Genomic DNA, 21,887 nt, shown 5'->3' with positions numbered 1-21,887 from the left:
AAAGAGTAGCACCTTCAGTTTAGTGTCTCCCTGGATGAACAAAGCCAAGCATCTTTGTGATTGATTTTTCTCTGCTAGTCATTCTGATCTCACATATCAGCAAAGTCCCCCTGAAAATCAATCCTAAGCATGATCTCTTATAATAACAAACATAGTCCCATGCACCACTCTGCCTGGTCCCCTTTATGGCACCTCAAGTATCCTTCCATTTTTCTGCCTCTTACTACTCAGCCCTTGCCATCTTCCAAACACCAGAATTTATTGGACTGCACTTTCATTTTTTTCTGTAAGGAATAAGTTCTAACAATAAATAAACAAATATAATCCAGCTTCTTGCTATGACCCCATGCCGATAGAGTCTGGTTTCCCCACTGTCCTCTTCCTCACTCACTGCTTGCTTACCTAACCAAGACTCTGCTCTCAGTTCTCCCAACCACACCTATGCCTCTAGCCTTGTCTCCTCTGCATGCATGGTGGCCTTAGAACTTTTTCTTTAAACAGAGCTATCCCAATAGTAACAGTATCAGGAGCATTCCAAAGCCTAAGACAAGAACCCTACAACATGTCCTTCAGAAGCATGGAAATCTCATTACCACTCACTCCCACTTTACTAGTATCTCACCTCACTTATGTCACTTAGCTTTTTTAATGCATGGTATATCATCCACCTACTCTTCACTTAAGTCGCAAACAATCTCAGGGCAGCAACCTTGGAATCTAGAACAATGATTGAAAACAATTAGAGTTATGGTGTTAATGTAAAATGACCTCTGCATGGTTGTCAACCCATGGCATTATTTCAAGAGACTGCAGGAATTTTGAGGGGTGAGGCCTAACTGGAGAAAATAGCTCTCTGAAGGTTCAGGCTTATGGTTCCTTGGTCCATTGTAGATGTGAATAAGCATCTTTACATTTCCACTACTATAAACAGCCATTTCTGTACCAGACTATCCACAACATCATAGATAGTACCTTGAACCTGAGGCATAATAAAGGCTTCCTGCCTTAAATAATTGCTTGTCAATGGTCTGGGCACAGTGGTATTCTCTGGCTATCTTCAAAACAATGTCATAAGCCATAGGAATGAAAATGAATGCCTTACACACAATAGCTGATTAATAAATGTTTGCTGATATAGTTAACTTAAATTACTTTCTGTCGTTGGGTACCTACCTTAAGATTCTGGACATGATAGTTATGACGTTTCTAGAGCTATACATCCATTCGTCTTCCTATATGTATATGAAAGACTAGAGTTTTTGCTTGCCTGTGTGTAACATGTCTATTCTGTATTTTTACTTTTGAAAGCTACTAGAACTTGTGATAAGTTAAAGAACACTGAATATGTACAGTTAAACTATTCTCAAGCTGCAGGGGATAATTATTTTAAATTTGAGAAGCTCCTAACAGATTCTAACCCTTTTAATATTTACATAACTATAGAGTCAGAGTAGTTTGAAACAAAATTTATTTTTGACTAAGAGGCTTTAATGTCCCTTCATTAAAACTAAATATATTTTTACTTGAGAATAGGAAAGAGAAACACTCTCCTAATTGCAGAATTTCTAATACCCCTTTGGACGTTAATTACAGTTGAACTTAGGCTAAGCTTTAAAATGAGCTGGAGTTAATCTCTATGGCTACAAAGGAATATTATAAATGACATGAGAACGAATTTGGTTTGCATGTTCATAGTAATTACTACTTCGTATTTGTATTTTTTGAAAGTAGCCAAAAAGTGAAGCTCAAAGTATTGGTGCATATTGACTCTCCAATTTTGGGTTTTTCCTCTATGAAAAACATTCATCTTCATTTGTTCTAATTGCTTAAAAAATGGAGCAATATTCACATGCTTATATGCTGAATCGTAAATACATTCTAAATACAAATAAATCATAGCTCAAGAGCTTTAACACTGCTCGTGGATCCAGAACTTACTTGTCTTTCTATTATAAACTTTAGTCTATAAGGTATTATTCTCAAAGAAATAGACAATACAGAATTGGTTTATTGAAATGAAATAAGTTTGTGTAGAATATTAGTGTCAGACTACACATTAGGATGATTTTTTCTATGATTAATTATGTAGTATGTACATACATAGGTACTCACACAGAGAGACAGACAGACACACACACACACACACACACACACACACAAAACCAAGACAACAAGAACCCAAAGAAGAATAAGAATAGAAGGGAAACCCAAACTAATGCCACCAACAGAAAGCCCTCAGGGATTCATTCCTAGAAATGAATTAATAAACAGGCAGTATAAAACTTTTACTCAGTGTTGTATTTTAAACTGTTTATATACATTAATTTATTTAATCCCTCACAAAAACTTTCATTATGCAAAGACAGACTACACACTATGGCTATGATGACATACAAAGCCAGTGTTGTAAATATTATTCAAGACATGGAGAAATATCAAGGGCAGAGCAAGGAATGGGCTTGAGACAGACCAGTGACTCACTTCTAAGATCCAGGGGTCTGATGAAGAAAACAAAGCAGGAAAACCCCTGCAAGAAAAGAATGGCAGTCAGCAAAGACAAAGCCAGGATGCTCCTTTCTTTAAACAAACTAAGAAAATCATTCTTCCAAGAACAGAGAGACTAAAGGTTTCTGAAAAATTACAGGAAAAAGGAATGAGACTGACCAAGCAAGGGGAGTAACCAGGAGCGTGGTCCATATGCAACCTTGAAAAATTGTACAGAGGTCACCATCCCTGTGCCAACAAGACTGGACTACAGGATGCCCAAACGCCTGTTCAACCACCACCCTCAGTGTTTCTTTTAGGGGGTTTAGTGGTGATATTCTGTTTAAATCTTTTATTTTAAAAATATTTTTCTCTTATCTGTGAGAATTTTGTACAGGTATGCAATGAAACATGTTTGTATCTACTCCAAAATTCCCCACAAACACCCCCAGTACCGTCACATGATGCTTCCTCCCAACTTCATGTCTTTGATTGAAGCCAATACCCCAGGATTTTCTGTGGCTCAGCCTGCCAGGCCTGAGGCTGGAGCTGCACCTTCCCCTAATCCCAGTCCCAGGGGTTCTCAAGAACTTCCCTGGAACTTCACCTTCGCTTTCCTGAGATTTTCATTTCCTCTTCTCCCAATTTTGGGGCTTGCTAGCCTCTGTCATCATGTCTGCCAGCTTCTTACAATAAATAGTGCGTATCTATGCACATCTTCAATCTATTTCTCTGAGAACTCAGCATGACTGCCAGGATCCAGAGCACAGGGCTCAAATTTACCAGAACCCTGAGTTGGATTTCAGGTACTTGACCAGGGCTGACCATCAAAACTAGTCAAAACTGATAATTCAGATTCCTCTAGCTGATTTATTTTTCCATCATTTACAAACTGGCAATAACAGTACCCAAAACCAGCAGACTACCACACATATAAGAGGGTGAGCATGGCCCACATCCCCTTTGTTTCACCTCATGGAAGTTGGGATCTGAGCAACTGACAGAGAGCAAAGAGCAAGGATGTTTTCAAAGCACACCATCATAGGATCTCCAGGGAAAATCCTACTCCAGAGAGCTGGGCGTTAGTTGCTGTTTCCCACTCTCCCAGGAGCCTACCAGGAGGTCTCAGAGCAATATGGAAAAAGATTACCCATGGGGCTGCTTCTATTTTACATGTTTTTACCTTGTTTTTAGGAATTTCTGATTTAATTTAAATTGCATTGCATTTATTTGTCATGGACATTCATTGTTTCTATGCTTATAAAACAAACTTACAGTCATTTTAAATCAGCTGCCACTCCAAAACCATTCCATCATTCTCATGTCCATCATACTTATTGGCTATTTTAATCATCAGTATGCAGTCCAGACTTTGAGTATTGACAGGTAATGTTATTAGTATGTATAGATAAATATTTTTTGTCCTTTAAAAAAAGAGACTTTTCTTCTCAATCTAATTCAATTAGTTTATTTTTCACACAAACAAATGATATCCAAAATGTGAAGACTCTAATCCTAAGCAGCCAAAGAACATCTATTTGCTGCTTGCTGATGCTTCGGTCTATTTCCTTTCTTCAGTAAATAATACACCAGTATAACAGGCCTTGAACATATTTTTGGTTGGCTTTAGTTTTCTGTTTCAATCAGGGAAAGGAAAAGACAGATTTTCCCAAGGCAGCTACCATACTGTGAGGAGCAGGACTCTAGGGAGGTGGAAGAATGAAAGGAGGCATTTATGGAGTTTTTCTGTGTGTGCTGCAATTTAATGAAACTTTGTGAAAGTCTCTGCATTGTTTCTAATATCTATGAGCTGTATTTTGGGCATCTAATTCTATACGGTTCCTGTTCAGCTCAACTTTGTGCTCTCAAATGCCATAGCTGTTGCCCTGTTATATGTAATGATTTATTACAAAGAAGACTAAACACTTCACATGAAAATGTGATACAGCAAGGGATGCATTTGAAACTGGGAATATATACTGAATTGTAAAATTTATTTTTATGTTACTTGGCAATACTTTATATTTTAAAAGAGAATGTAAGGTAACATCTGCATATGAACACCTTCTCAGCAGATATAAGGTGAGAGGGGTAAAAGAAAACATTCACCTGGGTTTAAAAAGTAAATTAGAATATCTTAGTTAATAATATTTCAATGAGTTCCATTACCTTTAAAGATGAATACTTTTGATCTACTTCTATAAAATGTATAAAGATGTTATCAGTAGTTTTTTCCCATGCACTGTGCAATACTGCCAAAAGTTTAACCTCATTCTAACCATAAATAATACTTAAATGTTGCTGTAGACTGTGCAATTTGCAGCTATTCACAGATGAATTCTTCCGCGAAGAGTGACATCTCTCCTATACTAGTCTTATTTCATTATCTCATTCCAAGATGAATGAGGAGGAGGAGAAGCGTTACACTGATTCATGTTGTTGCCATGATTAAACTCTTTCCCAATCAATTGGAACATTGTTTGGTACTCTAAAAGTGGGATACTTAAAGCAATCTCAAATTTGTTTGAAACTCAATAATTTTCTTTTTTTTTTTTTAAAAAAAAAAAGAATGGAATTTTTATCTGAAAGCTGTCCTGTTTTCTAAAAGAAATTGCACTGTCATAATAAAAAACTAAAATAGACACAGATGCCTGTTCCACACACTACATGAAGATTAAGGTAAGATAAGATGTCAGCCTTTTTAAAAACTGTGTCAACATGTGTTCATTCTCTGTTAAATTCAAGGCTTTAATCCCAATGTTAGAAATACAACATGAATGGATGATTTAATTGGAAGCACCATGAAAGAATGTTCTTACAGCAAATCCTTCTGACCCTTGTGAATATCATGATCTCTCTTATGGTGGAAGAATTTTATCTAACTTCTTGTGATTCGGTTTATGAAACAAATCTTTAAGCTACCAGAATCATTCAAAAATATGAAGCAACCAACACAACTGATCCGCAGTTGGGACTCACTACTTGTGTTTTGGCTGGTATCCAGTGACCTCATCTAATCCTCTTCTGAAACAGCATTTGGTGTCAACCAAATGTGTTGTACTCACCGTGTCTAGATACATTTGCTCATTGCACACATGAAACACAGAAGGGCATATCTGTGTCCTGTTTTATTACTTTCTACCTTGTACCCCTGGAATAAGGACCCACTGAACCTTGAACTCACCATTAAATGAAGGAAAGAAAGAAAGGGAGCAAGGGAGGAAGGAAAGGAGAGAGAAAATTCATCTTAATTAATGTAGTATCTTCTATGCTGTTGTCTCCAAACACAAATGTCAAAAAATTTAAAAGGGCCATCAGTCCCACTGAGTTTTCAGCACTTACCCAACAGATGTTTAGCACAGCATGAGGTATTATTTAGACTTGATATCCAGACTGCTCCAAGAAAATAAATGTTATAGATCTTTAAAGTCTTCTAGACTTAATAAAGCGGATTATTACAAAGGATGATTATTATTCTCCTAAGTAAAGAATACTATGCAAATAAAATATTTGCATTAATAACAAAATTGAAAAGAATAATTTCCATGAAAACAATCAAAAAATAATATTCTGTCTGTGTTTCTCTATCTCTGTTTGTCTCTGTTTCTCTGTGTCTTTCTTTCTTTCTGTGTCTGTCTTTGTCTGTCTGTCTCTCTCTCTGTGAGTGTACATGTATTTGTGTCTGTGTCTATGTTTCCTACTAAGGAGACATGTATTTCTGTGAAGGCTTTACTTCCTATTTCTTTCTTAAATGGCAAATCTATTCTATTTCTGAGACAAGAACAAACAGAAGAAAAGTCCAGAGTTTTCCTTTTTTGCTGCAGAATTATTCAACATTGTCCATCTACTAAAAAAATTAAAATCTAATTTTAAACTTTTGGATAGGAAGAAGAATGCCTGCTCTTTCATTCTTTAGTGGGCAAATATCTCTATAAACAAAGAAGATTAAAAATAAGACAAGAAAAAGAGACATGGATGCAAAAGAGATCATTTCTGCAAAGCATATTTGAGAAAAAAATGGCCAACCATATTACACATCTTTCAGTTCAACTTCCTCATTCCCTGGCAATTCTTTTTTATTATTCATTATGAAGCTGAGGTAGAGCTGTAAGAAATACATGCCTCTGGTTAGCTCTGAAAGACAAATATGTCTCTCTAATAAATATGAGGTCCAGCTTTGGATCAATGAAGTCGGAGCCAGGATTCCTACAATGAACTCATGAATCTTTGACTGGCTTTTGCATATATCTGGGGAGAGTCCCTTACGCTCTTATAGCTTTACTTCACCCCGTGTAAGTAACAGCAGAGCCTATGCATTACGGAAATCTGTACAGTTTAATTCTTTGCAAAAGCACTTTAAGATACTTTGATGAGAACTATATTAAAGCTAATTATTACTGTTATTCAGTTAGCTGCTTGTAAAACACTGTGACCAAAGGGCAGAATGAGCTCATTTCATGCTACATAAGAGATGCTGGAAATCATTAACATAGCCAAATTCATCAGAGTCAACAATTTCAGCTTCACAAACATGTCACTGAAAGAGACAGAACATTAGTTGATGTGTTTGCACACCTAGTGTTATATCGACTCTGACGGGTAACTAGAAATTTTTAGTGAAAAATGAATTATACTTACTATTAGCATTGTATAACTTGCAAACAATTTATACTTGAAAATGACATGTCTTTCATAGTGTGACTTCTTAAGTCAGGAGAGGCTCTAGCATTATAAAACTTAACTCACCATAATTTCAACATCAGTACCTCTGTTGATCCAATAAAGATATTAACGATGTCATATATGTTCTTAAATGCTTGGCCATTTAAGAAAACCAACTCTTGCCTAGTAAGACAGTGTTTGTTAACATGTCTTTTTAAGTGAATTTTTCAAATAAAACATTACATTTGAATTTCACTTCCTCTCTCCTAGCTATTAACTTAACTGAGGATATTTTTGTACTCCACAAATGAAGTCCTTATGCAAAATCAAGCTGAACTTTCTGAAGTCTTATTGAGAACATGTACCCACACTTTCAAAAGACTACAAGCCATCAACAATATGTTAGCATTATTTTTTTCCATAAAAGAAACCAGAAACCTCTTGCCTTTGCAGAGCATGCTCATTGATCAGAGGTTTCTCTTAAACTGACTTGTCATCAGAGAAAAATCTCACTTTCTTTCTTCCTTCCTCTCTCTCTTCTCAATGAAGAGGTCACTGATGGGAACAAGAATATATCACACACACAAAAGCATTTAGAATTTCTCCTTGGCCTTTGCAAGAAGCTACATCCAAAGCAAGTTCACAAAACCTCACATTTCATAAGAAGCAGAACCTTAAAATAGCAAAACTGAGAATCTTCAGAAAACCTTTCCTGTGCTTCTATGAGGATACATTGTCTTCAGTGTGAGAAAATTTGTCTTCAGTAAAAGAAAATTTTATGGCTTATGAATAATTATTATTTATAAGGTAACTCTTGAATGATTTTATTTTCCTTCTGGAACAGTCATTTGTTCTGAACTACAGAGTTCAAACCAGATATTAGGAATGTAGTCTGATTGTATTAGTGTAAAGTCCTGAATTTATTTGGACATTTGAAAAAGAAAAAAGGCAGAGATACAGGCAATGCTACCTCAGACTACATGGCCTTGCAGTGATTATCAGAAATGCAGAAATACCTTGAAATTTGCCTTCTAATATTTACTTAGTTTTAAGTGAGGTTCTTTGTTGATATATTTGGAGGATAATATTAACTCAGCTTCTATATGGAAGTGTCCACAGAAATAAAACAAAAGAATTGATTTTAGAACACTAGCCAGTCCAATGTTACATGTATTTATTCACCAGTTACTCTAAAACCTCAATCTAGTCAGAACAGTCTAGCTGTGCCATTGAAGTTTCCCTCTTGATTTTCCTTTCCATCTTGATGGCAGACTAGAGTAAATATCCATTTAGACTCTGTTAGAAACACCAGATTTTTAGCTGGTTTTTTTTTTCTGTCCTAAGGATCCACACATTCTTACTGCTTTTCTGTGTCAATTTTATTATACATAATTTGTATTTTTATTAATTACCTTTCTCATCTCTATCTATTGTTTCTAGCATTGAATGAAAAAAATAAGCAAACCTATTGCAAAGATGATAAAATCCAAAAATTTAAAATCTGAGAAAAGCATACACAAATGTCTCTCTCCCTGTTGAGGTTGAAGTTAAATTGCTCCTAGTTTTCAACAGTTCAATCAGTGAACATGTGGAAGTGGGTTCTTCATGCTACAAAGTGAATGCATGACATCTAACACCCAGAGTTCTTCAGCTACTACCGAAGTAATAGCTTCCAGAGGCTCTTTGTATCTAAGCTCATTACCATGAAAAGCCATCAGAGGGATCATTCTGATGGAAAGAGTAGTCAGGGTGGCTAGGAGAGGACTTGGAGCAGTAGAGTTAGAACACTTGTCTCCTGATGACTGCTTCATCATCAGCAAGGCCCTCAAATCCCCAGGCGCTGATGTTGCCTTGTGCAGTCTCTGCAATTTAATGGGGTGAAGCTTAGGACTTAGGACATGGCTGGTTTTTGATGATTTTTTTTTGCCACCTTCATCTCTAGCTCTAAGTGTGGTTTATTATATAGGACTACATGTGAGAAATATTTTCAAAGACAAGCTACCACATTTGACAATCTAAACACCTGAGCAACAATACTCCACAACAAAGACACAGTGAAACTAGCAAACATTAACTGGAATCCAGCTTGGCTTTGAATTCAGAACAGGAATCTTAATTTTCCTTTAGTTGCATTTCTCAATTGTAAGTGCATATTTTTCAGTGGTAATAAAGGAAATAACAAAGAATACAGAGCATTGGTCTTTTCTCTTTAGACTGGCAAAATATGTTCTCCTTATAAAGAAAGTCATTTTAAATGAAAATGTCTAATGACCTAGTAGCATCAATTTGGTCTCCATATAAGGTTCATTAATGGATGCTTCTGCCACAACACTTTAATGACTGTTTTGTCTATGTCCTCAGCCTTCTGTGGCCCATAAAATGTCATGTTTGAGGTTCCAAGAGGTTAACTTCACTGATATTGGAGCCAATTCCTAATTTCTTATTTCAGTATTTTATACTCCAAAGAAAATTTTCAATAAATATTTGTTGCATTCTAATAGGTGTAATAAAGTCTAAAATTATCTGTAATTAAATATTATTTGAATGAATAGAAAATAAAAAATATTATATGCAATTAGTCTTTAATGAAACCAATAATTTATTTTGTTTTGAAGTAAATTTTGTTAACAACATGAGTTTCTCCTGAGAATTTGTGAGATCATTATTAGAAATATGAGTAATTCTTCAATAATTCTTTTGAATATCCATAAGTAATATTTACTTGTACTATCAAAGACTGGTAAAGATGAAATATATCAACCTTGTTTAAAGTATTTCCAATTCATAAAACCTAAAGCAGCATTTATTCAAGAACTTCAATGTTTGATTCTAGACTGTGTTTGCATAAATCCAATGCAGATGTGTTTGATTCATTTAAAGCTAAATTATTCAAATGTTGTTTTTAAAAGTATTTATTTTGTTCTTATGTAATGTCTTTCATTTGAGAAATTCAAGGAACTCCATAAATGTTAATGGATATTTTCACAGCACCCCTATGAGGTAGATGGAAATGATTCCTATGAAGTTCTCTGATGTCATTTTTCTAGGAACGAGGAAAATACTAGCACATAAATGTTCAGAGCCTTAGTAGCACTGGGTCAAAAGAGGAATGACTAATATAATGAACTAAGCAGGTTTAACTCTCATTCCCTTTGTTTATAAAAAATATTTTCTAAAAATCCTGTGAAGTTGGTTAGTGAAATTCCCACATGTTTATGATGAAGTAAGAGAATGGGTTTTCAATTACTTTTTGCTTCCTTTCATAATCTGTAGTCTAGGAATCTTTCTTCTATAAGACCTCCCTCAATTAGGAGGCTGCTGATTGAAGCTTCCTTTAAAAGCCTGTCCTTGAAGGGCGGTCTTCCTCATTAGTTTATAGGGAAAATGTACACTGAGTTAAAATGACAAGCAAGGTAATTGAGTACAACTGAAATTCTCCTTTGTGAAAGGGCAAAAATAGGAAGAGGTTTGATACTTTCTGAATTAGTTGTATATTGACCATGAGCTTGCAACTTTCTTCTATGGAAGTCTTCTGAAAGCCAAGTCCACATCAATCTCCTTCCCAAACACACTGTCTTCTAACCAAAAATAAAATTTAAAAATAATTTGTAAATAACACTAAATCTAGTAGACTGTAAAAACACTCTAGACTACAATGTGCCTTCAGAACTTAACCTGACTTGATAAACAACATTCCTTGGCAGAATTCAAACTGGCATATCATTTGGAATGTCAGGATGATTTTTAAGTTATAGTCTTTAAAAGAAACTAACTTATTCCTAAGTGATACACAGATTCTTATGTGAAGAAAAACAGAGATTGTATGGTGTTTTATTTTATAAACTTTAGCAAAATGCAACATCTTGAGAAAAAATAAAATCTGAGTCCCATGAGTTAGAGCTATGACTGTCCAGTTGAGGATATGCAATTATTTAGCTCATACCAAGGAAGTGCTTCACACCTTACAGGTGGAAAGTATGAGAGCCATTCATAACATCCATGGTTCTTGCTAAAATGCAATAAAGTAATTAAATATTTGACAGAAAACCAAATTCCCTGGCTATAACCAACTTCATTTTAAACAAGCCAGCCAAAGAAAACTAGAGACCATGCAATTATCTCCATACTAACCTATGAATTTTGAGTTAGTCTCAAATTATCCATTTTCCTCTCTGAATGTCAAAATTCATTCTATGAAGATGATAACTTTTGTCCCTGTTGTGTAGCTGATGATCCTTAATTGCTGCAAAAATATCTTTGGCCAGATTTCCTCTCTGACCATCTTTCTTTTATGATTTATATATATATATATATATATATATATATATATATATATATATATATATATATATATATGATGTATATCAGATAAAACAATTAAAACTAAATGAGGTACACAGGGCAAATAGCTAATTCAACAGAGAAACAGAGAGGTCATCTAATTCTCACATAAATCTCTGCCACAATATTTCTAATTTTCAAAACAAATAGGATACTGATGATTGGTATATTGGATGAATTGAGCATATATATAAATCTTAAAAAGGTTGAATTTGGACTCATCTATATATAATAATCTTATGTTTGAATATATGATATTTAATGAATATCACTGAAACGCAGATGGGCACTACCGAAGATTTTAAGGATAATGAATTCCTAAGATAAAAATTTCTTTTATTTTTACACTATGTTAGTCAGAATGAAGAAATAATTAACTTTTACTAAGTTTAAGCAAATTATCTCTGGGGAGAAAAAAGAGAGAGTGTGAGTTATAACATTAAATCAAAAAAGACCAGAGACATTTTTGCCCACTGGAAACTTGACATTACAAAGCATTGCTTTTCATCTTGAAAACATAATTGGGCACACATCAAAATATCATCAAGGTTATTAGAAGGCACTGCTAGGGTGATATAAGATGAAAAACGAATTCCACTAAATGGAATCAACAAGGTCTTTAAACACAATTATGTTTAAGTCATAATAGGGGCACCGAGCTGTTTCATGAGGCCATAATTGGATTCCCGTGTGGATAAACTATAAGGCTGAAGGCTGGTTAAAGCTTTGTAATAAGAGAACTGGATTATTGCCTCATAAAACCATTCCTCACTTTTCTCATTGTGATTATTCTACAAGTCTTTGGGAATTCACTCTTAAATAAATGTCACTACACAAGTAAATACTTCAACAGCAAGAAAACTATGACAAAGAAACAATCATGGAGGGATGTATTTCTCTAGTATAAAAGGATATATTATCTGCAGCCAAAACCAATGTTGTTCACAGAATGAACAGGCAACTGTTCTAAAATTTAAGGATTTCTTTGAATTTTTTTAAGTTGTTCTGCTTTCTAGGGATTTGTTCATCAGTGTCTTTATTAAAGAAAAGGTAAACAAGGACCTTCTTAACTTGAGATGGTCTTCTTTAGTGACCCCACATTCATGAGTTCTCATCAGAAAAATTAATACATCCAAGTTTGATTTTCTTTTTTTTTCTTTTTTTTTTTTTTTGGTTTTTCGAGACAGGGTTTCTCTGTGTAGCTTTGCGCCTTTCCTGGGACTCACTTGGTAGCCCAGGCTGGCCTCGAACTCACAGAGATCCGCCTGCCTCTGCCTCCCGAGTGCTGGGATTAAAGGCGTGCGCCACCACCGCCCGGCCCAAGTTTGATTTTCTACTCATGTTATTGGCCCTGTAATGACCATGTTTGCAGTGCTGTATTGTTTAACTGTCAGTTAGACACATTCTAGAATTATTGGGGAAGAAAGTTCCAGATGAAGAATTACCTAACTCGGGTTGGCCTATAGAGGTATCTACAAGGAACTATCTTGATTATTTTTGAGATTGAAAGATCCAGTCTGTGTATAGCATCATTTCCTAATCTGATTCTTAAACTATAGAAGAATAAAGATGGCTAGCTTAGAAGCAAGCAAGGATGCAGCATGTGGCATTCCTTCTCCGTGCTCTGGGCTGCTGGTGTGATCTGACTGGTTTTGCTTGAGTTCCTATCTTAGTTTCCGCTCCATAATGATCTGTACATGGAATTGTGAGTCAGAGAAACACTTTCCACCACTAAGTTGCTTTAATATTTGTGATTTCTCATAATGACAGAAATGAAGCTAATTTTTTGCCAATTACTTGCTGCTTTATAACTTGTTATTGCTAATTATTCAATAATCATCTACAATTAAAATGCCTATAAAATACCTTACACTGTAGAAATATGGCTTAGGATAAAAAAAACTGAAAATATTATATATGATAGTTCAATAGATTTTTGCTTTATTGCACTGTCAAACAGAATTTTTGATGTCATAGACACAGAAGTGCTTCAAGACTGAAATCTATTTTCAATAAAGCCTTTTGCCAAAAAGTATATATTTAAGTAAAACCATTTGAAATATTTTCAAGTTTCCTCATATTTTAGTCACACTAAATTGTAATACCCTTTTTCATTTTCTTTCTCTTTTAAATATAAGTAAGTTAAAAATGAAAGTATGTGGCTAATATTTATTGAAGTATGATTAAATTAGGAAATCATGTGTCCGTGTGTAACAATTTCCTCAAATTTTAGATAATGAAAATATGACACATAAGTACAATGACCTGGAGCTGGAGAGATAGCTCAGCAGATAAAAGCATATTTTGCTTCAGCAGACCCATGTTGAGCAGCTCACAATCTCTTGTAAGTCTAACTCTAGGAGACCTGGTGGCCTCTTCTGGCCTACCCAGGTACTTGAGTGCATGTGCATATACTCACAAACACAAATGCATAAATAAAATTAATTTTTTTTAAAAGCATAGTTTCTACAGTGCATTTTTCTATAACAAAACTGGTAGAATTTAATACTATTAGAAGTTTAGCCCTTGATTATATAAAACAAAACAACAAAACAAAATCAACATAGATCTAAACAAGAAAATTGTGTCTCAGAAATTGTTGCAATTACCACACATGCAGAAAGAAGATATTAAATGAAAATAAAATGTGTGGAACTGAAAAGAAAAAATAAGAACCTATAGAATGCATAAGATGTGATAAATTCACAATATGAAAAGAGGGTGCATATGGAAAATGAAAGCAGAAACAGGTAATCCTGTACTGTGATTGACAGGTGATTGCAGAAGGGGCTGACTCACAGAGAATGATGGGAATATATCACTTCCACTCGAGATTCTGCTGTTGCTGCTGCTGCTGCACTCATGTATAAATCAGGTTAAGTAACAGAACAGGCTTAGCTCTATATCATAGATTGATCTGGCATATAAAACAAAGGCAATCTCTCAGAATGGCAAGGGGGAAAAAGTAGAAATCATGACAGAGAAATTAATACAACCAGAACTTATTCCCCAAAGTATAGTTTTTAATGGGAACCACAGAGGAAATGAACAGTGAAGTAAATGGAAGCAACTGATTAACCTTAGGTTTATGTAAAAGGTATATTTTTTTTTAACAGCAAGACATGAAATTTAAGATGAAAATGATCAATTATGATTGAGAAAAATCAAAAGAAACCTTTAAAGGATTCTTCATCACACATATGATGTGAAAATTCATGGGCACTCAGCAGAGGAAACCTCATGTCTGAAAGAGAGCATACAGCAAGGAGAGAGGAGCAGATTCTTACCACACGGACTGCAGGCAAAGTTAGACTCAAGAAAATATTAATTATATCACTAAAGTTTTCACTAAAAATGACTTGTTTTAGATACCTCAACTCACTCAATTAAAATTTAAATAACAGAAGTAAACATTTTTCAAATTTAAATCACTGAATTTTAGCACCGACAGAGGGGACGTTTTGAAAAGAAAACAACATAAAACATATAAGCACATATACATATCAATATATAATCCAAACTAATGTCATAATTAAACTTAATAATTTATAATTTAATTATTTGTAAATTTTAGGGAGAGTAGTATGTAATTTCTAATTTATTATATTGTTGAAGAAAATATTACTCAATTTTGGCCATTCAGAAAACAAAAACAATGTAGAATCATAGTCTAAAACTCAGACATAAAAGGAGCAAAAGCCACATAAGTGAAAAACACTTTTATAAAACATGTTTTAATTTTATGTGAAAAACACACTTTTATAAAATATGTTTTATTTCTAGGTATAAGATAAAAGCAAACTGAATAACAATAGGATTTTGACTTTCAAGGACTGTTCCAAGAACCACAAAATGTCTTTCTAACTGGAAGACACAAATGTGTTCATTCTTTGGTTACTTTTAGGGCAGATCCTCCAACAAACAACAAAGAAACTTTGGCACAAAGAACAGGAACATACAGCAGGTCAGAGGTACACCTGGCAGAAGGAAAAGTAAAGTACAAAAGACACAAGTGCGACTCAATGGAAGGACATCAAGTATGTCAAAGAATGCATATGTTGTACTACTAACAGACTTACACAAAAACCAAAAGGATCAGACAGTTTGATTCACTAATATAGCAAATCAACGGCTTCCAGCAATAAGCATGTCCTTTTACTCCTAAGGCTACATTTGGTAGGACAGGTGTAATTCAAGGAAAAGTCTGTTTCTCTCATTCTGGAACCCTCTGTTGTGCTAAAGGTGGCTTTAGTACCAAAAGTAAAACACAAAAATACTTTTTCCACACGTTAGCTGGTATTCCATTGCTCAGAATATCAGAGCTCTACGGTCATGTCTGTGTCATGTGTCAAAGAATCAGTCTCCTAGAATAACAGAGGTGGGAATGATTGCTCAAAATTGTTTTAGCCCCAGCCAATCTCCTGTCTCAGTTATTCAGTCAACTCTCACAAAAGACATCGCCATTTCCTCTGTCTATAACCTCAGACCTATATTTAGCACGCTTGATCCAGAAAAACATTTACTAAAATAGATAAATCTACTCTCTCTCTCACTCACTTTACCCAGCATGAGCAGCCAAAAGGGGAAGCTTAAAAATATTTTTAAAAAGTGTTCTGTATGTATGAATGTTTTGCTTGCTTATATGCCTGTGAAAAATTTTCTTACCTGGTTCCCCTCAGAGGCCATAAGAGGACATCAAATTCCCTGGAACTGGTGTCATGGATAGCTATGAGATGCTAAGTAGGTCCTGTGAGGCAAACCTGGGTCCTCTGGTAGAGCAGTTTATGCTGTTAACCACTGAGCCCTTACACCCAACAAAGCTTTTCAAACCTTAATCAGGAAGATAGAATGGAGGTAAAACAAACAAAGCTTGTAGAAAGACTTCTGCTTTATGGACCAGGGTCACTAGCCTTCCCTCTAAGGTTCGGATGTACTCCTGCTTTGGTGGTGTGAGCCACCACTCTGTTATCCCTGCAATACCGTGTATCACCATCCTTCCTCCACTGCATTTGAGAAGGACTGGGAAGAACATTTCCTGCCTGACAACAGGAAAAGGTTTTTTTTAGCCTGCTTACTGCCTGGCCAAAATTGGGGGCCAGTTGCCTTTTCCAATGTTCAGTATTCACAGTCTCTTTTAAATCCAGAATGGTAATAGAGTTCTGTCAAATTTTTATTTTAGTTATGAAAAAAATGACTCCAATCAACTTCACATGTCAAAATCATAACCAGTGTTCTATTTGAGACACTATTTCAAATGTGTCTCCTAACAGCCACCGCAGGCAGCTGATAGACTGCCATGAAACCTCGTTGTCCCACACTAAAAATTCCTAAGACTCATCTTGTGCCTTCCAGGTTATCAGAGTTGATGGTTTCCCAGATCCTTCTCCACTTCATAGCGGAGCTCCCAGTTCTCCTCCCTGCCATCATATTTTCATTGCTGTCTGTCACTTTTACTGAAAGCCAAAACCATATATATTTAGTTTTCATGACATTAGCAACCCAGTTTGGGAACTAGGCGCATTTCTACAGCATCTTGCCACATAAAGTAAAGCTCCAAATACCATGACCTTCCCATTATGTTTTGTCTTTTATGTTTTCGATGACATATATGGGAGTCATGAGCAGAGCAATTTAAGGGACACAGAAGATGCATGAGTTCTCAAGCCAGACCATGCCTTTATGCGACTCTCTCTATCTACACCAACCTTCTAGTTGTCCACAGCAAAAGCAGGATATGTGGCCAGGATGTGAATCTCTTGTCCTTGTCTGGAACTAAGCCCAAAGCCCAAAGGTGATGACTATGGATGTATGAAGCTTTGTAAGAAAATAATGGAGAATTAGAGTAAATATTAATGTTACCAAAAATATTTCTGTTAGCTCTTTGCTCTGTGTTATGAATTTGTTGGGTCCTTTTTTATAACATTCATACAGGAAAATATTAGTTTAAAATATTGAAGAATACTAAGAAACTTAAGTATAATAAAATTGATAATAATAATTTTTTGTGTATAAGTTATGAAAATAAATTTCATCATCTTTCATAGAGAAAAGTCTTTCTAAAACCCTTATATCTTTGAAGCTGTATTATTTGAATATAAGTATGAAAGATATTGATACAAAGGAGAAGCAAGTGGACAGACTACATTTTCGAACTGAAACTAATGACCTAACTAAGAGAAAAAGAAAAAATAGACATGGAAATTATAATGGATTGTGAAAAGGCCAACAGCTAGACACAGCCAAAGTCTCTGGAAGCTGAGAAATTCATAGAAGCAAAAGTGCAGTTACAAATGACAGGAAGATAAGAAGAAATAGAAACTGAAATGTGCTCTTAAGTACATAGTCTATTGTAGGAATAGCTGTCTTAACTTGAACACAATGGAAGGAAGGAATTAATGAAGACACAAGGCAGATCTTGGTGAAATGAGGAGGTGAAGACGGAGTAGATTGCAAACCTAATGCTATATTATATGCTGCTTAATACATATGAATTTTAAGTTGTTAAGTTGATTAAAAATGTGACAGAAAAGGATAAATTAACTAGAATGTACTAAAACTCAATAAGAGCATAAAGAAAAAAATAGAGTTCTAAACTCAGACTTTCTGGATAGCATGAAATCAACATTGGGAATGATTTCAGAAATTATTATACACAGATATGTGCTTTGAAACTATAGGTTAACATAGAATATAATTGCAGATAAAAATTAAAAATCTTACGAAATTAAGTATAATGGGATATAAGCATAGAATGCCAGACCCTAACAAAGGGCAATAATGTTAAAAAGATTAATATTAAGAATAAATTTTAATTGAAATTCTCACACTAGCCCTTCACCTATACACAGAAGTATGCACAGGTGTGTGTTCAAGCACATACACTAACAGATAATAGAAGAAAATTTGCATTTGATAAAAATTTGGTACAATACTAAATAAAATTCATTAGTAAGTAAAATTTAAAGGCATCCTGATGAACTGAAGAATGTGATTTTGCTTCCTGTTACTGCTGCTGCGCACAGCTTTGTAAGTCATGGATTCACTTCACACTGGATGAACAGTGGGTGATACCCAGGACTTAACCTAGATAAATAGTGCAAGACTTAGTGGAAAATCACGAAACTGGATTTCAAAAGAATTACATTTTTGGGAGAGAAGAATAAAAATCCCTCAGGTTATCTAGGTTAGGCACAAATTTAATGCAATTGCAAACAAATTCTAATAGAATGCTTTGCATGACTTGCAGCTAATGGCAAGACTATCTGGAATATAAAATGAAAACAATCCCAAGAGGTGTTAGAGGAGAAGTAATGGTGACAAATTTAAAGCAATGGTAAGAAGTCTCATCTTTCCTGAAAAACGTTTGCAGTTACTTAGAAGAGAACACAGGTGAGAGAAAGTACCTTGGAAGGTATGAAGTGACAACACTCTGAAAGCCTTTTTCAATAGATGTGATTGACTTTGTTATGGCAACTATTCATTTATGAAATTTATGCTGAATACACAGAAAACTTGTGTTGATAGATTTGAGCTGAAGATGTAAGATTACACTCTTAAAAATTAGTTGTAAACTTAATGTGTTCTTAGATGTTTTCCCTTTATTGGAGGCTTTAAAGGAGTTAAAAGGAGCGGTATTAATGCATAAAGGAGAATTTTCAACAATAACTAACTAATATTTAATCATGTCATACCACCAAGATGCAATTTTGTAAGTTATAAAGCAAGGTAATGTAAATAAACAGTTTCTAAATATTTCTGCCTGTCAAGTATCAGAGGAAGACAAATTCAAATAATTTTAATCAGACTTGAAGGATTTTTAAATATGGTAATATTCAGTTTGAGCAAAGGTGTAGAGAGATAACCACAGTTGTCCAGTTTTGGTTAAAATAACCAAATATGTTTTAATTGCTAAATTCATGAATTATTTTTCTAGTTTCTGTCACAGAAAAATAACATTTTTTTTCTGAAGAGACACACAAAATGTTCATAGTACCTTTGCTTGCCTTTAGAAAGATTGTGAGACAAGTAAATGCCTATCATTTGGGGACTAGTTAAATAAATAAAACTACATCAATACATAAATAGTATGTGGTCATTAAAATTAACAAGATCAGTCTCTAAGTACTAACCTGGAAACATGTCTACTATACTCATTGCTTACTGTAAATATCAATGTTGCAGATTTGGACCCATTTCTTCATGATTCAAATATGGGGACATGTATGCATTATGAGTTTTCAGGAGGTTATGTCTATCATTGCTCTATGATATCAAATACAAAGAATTTTGTATTTTATTGGGTATCCTTGACAAATTAATTTTATTTACAACATTTCTTAATATTAAAAATAGCACATTATTTTTAAAGTCCAAAGCATTATTAGCTCTTGTTTCTAGGAGAAATTTCAGGGCTAAGTTTTGAACAAGCACCATGTTTTCTGTGTGCAGCATGGATTTACTATTCAAATGCTTTTAAAGCTTTAAATTATATTCTGAGGTTTTTGTTGTTAATAAACCTGACCCTCTTATGTGGTCCTTTTATACAATGACAAAAGCTGAAAGTAATGTTTTGTTTCTTCAATTCTTTAGAATATTTTGAATTCATTTAAATAAAACCATAGTGTTTTCTTTTGATAACTGATAAACAATATCAACAAAGCCAATGGTGACACTATTTCAAGAAATACGCTCATTTGTGCTCCTCTTTAGAGAGGCGTAGGTATTGGTAGTGACATGTACTGGGTCATGTCATTCAATTACTAGGAAAATAATGAAAAATTATCTCAGGAAGGGTTTTCCTAGAACATAATAATGCTGATCTCATAAACAAGGCCTCAGAATTTAACAACTAAAGTTGATAGTTTCATATAAATAACTCCCTGTTGTATACATGACATTTTCTTCATTACAGCTCTATTTCCTCCTCCTCTATCAAGCCTCCCCAAGTGCCCTGCTTGTCTTCTGAAGCTCATGTATGGAATTAATACCATTACACATTTGGGTCTCTAATATATGAAACCACTCTCACATGGTATATACATGATATACTAGAGACCTGGTTGTTAAAGATTCTTATGTAGAGATAAAGGCATTGCTGAAGTGGATTTTTCTTTTGTAGCTAAGAATAAGTGCTTTTCTAAAGAAAGAGTATACTAGAACAGGGATTCAATAACTATTCATCAGAATTACAAAGTGAAGATGACATTTCAGAACTTCGTTTTAAAACATATCACTTTTCTACATAGCAAAATACATACAGTCTTTCTCCAATAGGATTTAACATTCAAATTGAATTACAAAATGCGACTTCATAAATTTTGTAACAAAATTACTTCAGCTACTTGCCAGTGAGCAACACCATTTTAACTATCCAAGTCTGGAACATCAGAGCAAAAATGTAACTTCTTTTGGTGATGATTTGTTTAGTCTGAACCAATTGTCTATCAAAACCCATTACTGTGTATATCATGGTGACATCACAGGCCAATAGAGAACAGAAGTGAACTATTTAGAGAAGATTATCAAAATTCATGAAGAGGCATTTAGATGTTGAAATGTACATAATTCATGTATTTTGAAAACATTAACATATTTAAGTGTTCCTTGATATTTGTTTTATTATAATTAAGTGTTGATACTCCAGTGTACAACATTGTATATTATAGATTGATAGTAGCATAGAGGACCATGCATGCAGCAGAGGAAAGGATTTCTTTTAGCACTTTTTTGTATAAACACACATAAACACATGCCCCTCTGGGCTGGCAGGCAACTAAGGGAAAAAGCATTAGCTAATAATGTTTTGAGAGTCAATTGCACAACCCTGATGAACAACTCAAAAGAAGCATTCTCTTGCCTGGTGTTGGGAATTTTATTAGATGGTCTATGGATCTAGGAGGGAATATTGTCATTCCAGATGGAAAATTTTCATTTAAACTATTTATGTACATTTATATACCATTTGCATGTCCTACATATATCCACTATGACCAAGTTGTACTTACCCCTCAAATGTAGATATGGTTCTACATATGTCTTATTTTGGGTTACTATTGCTGTGATGAAACACCATGACCAAAGCAATTTGGGGAGCAAAGGATTTATTTGTCTTAAACTTCCACATTATTGTTCATTACTGAAGGATGTCAAGGCACCAACTCAAGAAGGGCAGGAACTTGGTGTAGAGGCTATGGAAGGGTACAGCTTATGGCTTGCTCACCATAACTTTCTCAGACTGCTTTCTTATTGAACCCAGGACCACCAGCCCATGTTCGGAACCACCCACAATGGCCTGGGCCCACCCCATCAATCACTAATTAAGAAGATGCCCTACAGGCTTGCCTACAGCCCAATCTTATAGGGGCATTTTCTCAGTTGAGGTACCCTCTTCTCTGATGACT

The sequence above is a fragment of the Peromyscus californicus genome, unplaced genomic scaffold (assembly GCF_007827085.1).
Source record: "Peromyscus californicus insignis strain IS unplaced genomic scaffold, ASM782708v3 Scaffold_9__1_contigs__length_137607984, whole genome shotgun sequence".
Lineage (NCBI taxonomy): Eukaryota > Metazoa > Chordata > Mammalia > Rodentia > Cricetidae > Peromyscus > Peromyscus californicus.
Note: the sequence above shows the minus strand (reverse complement) of the source record.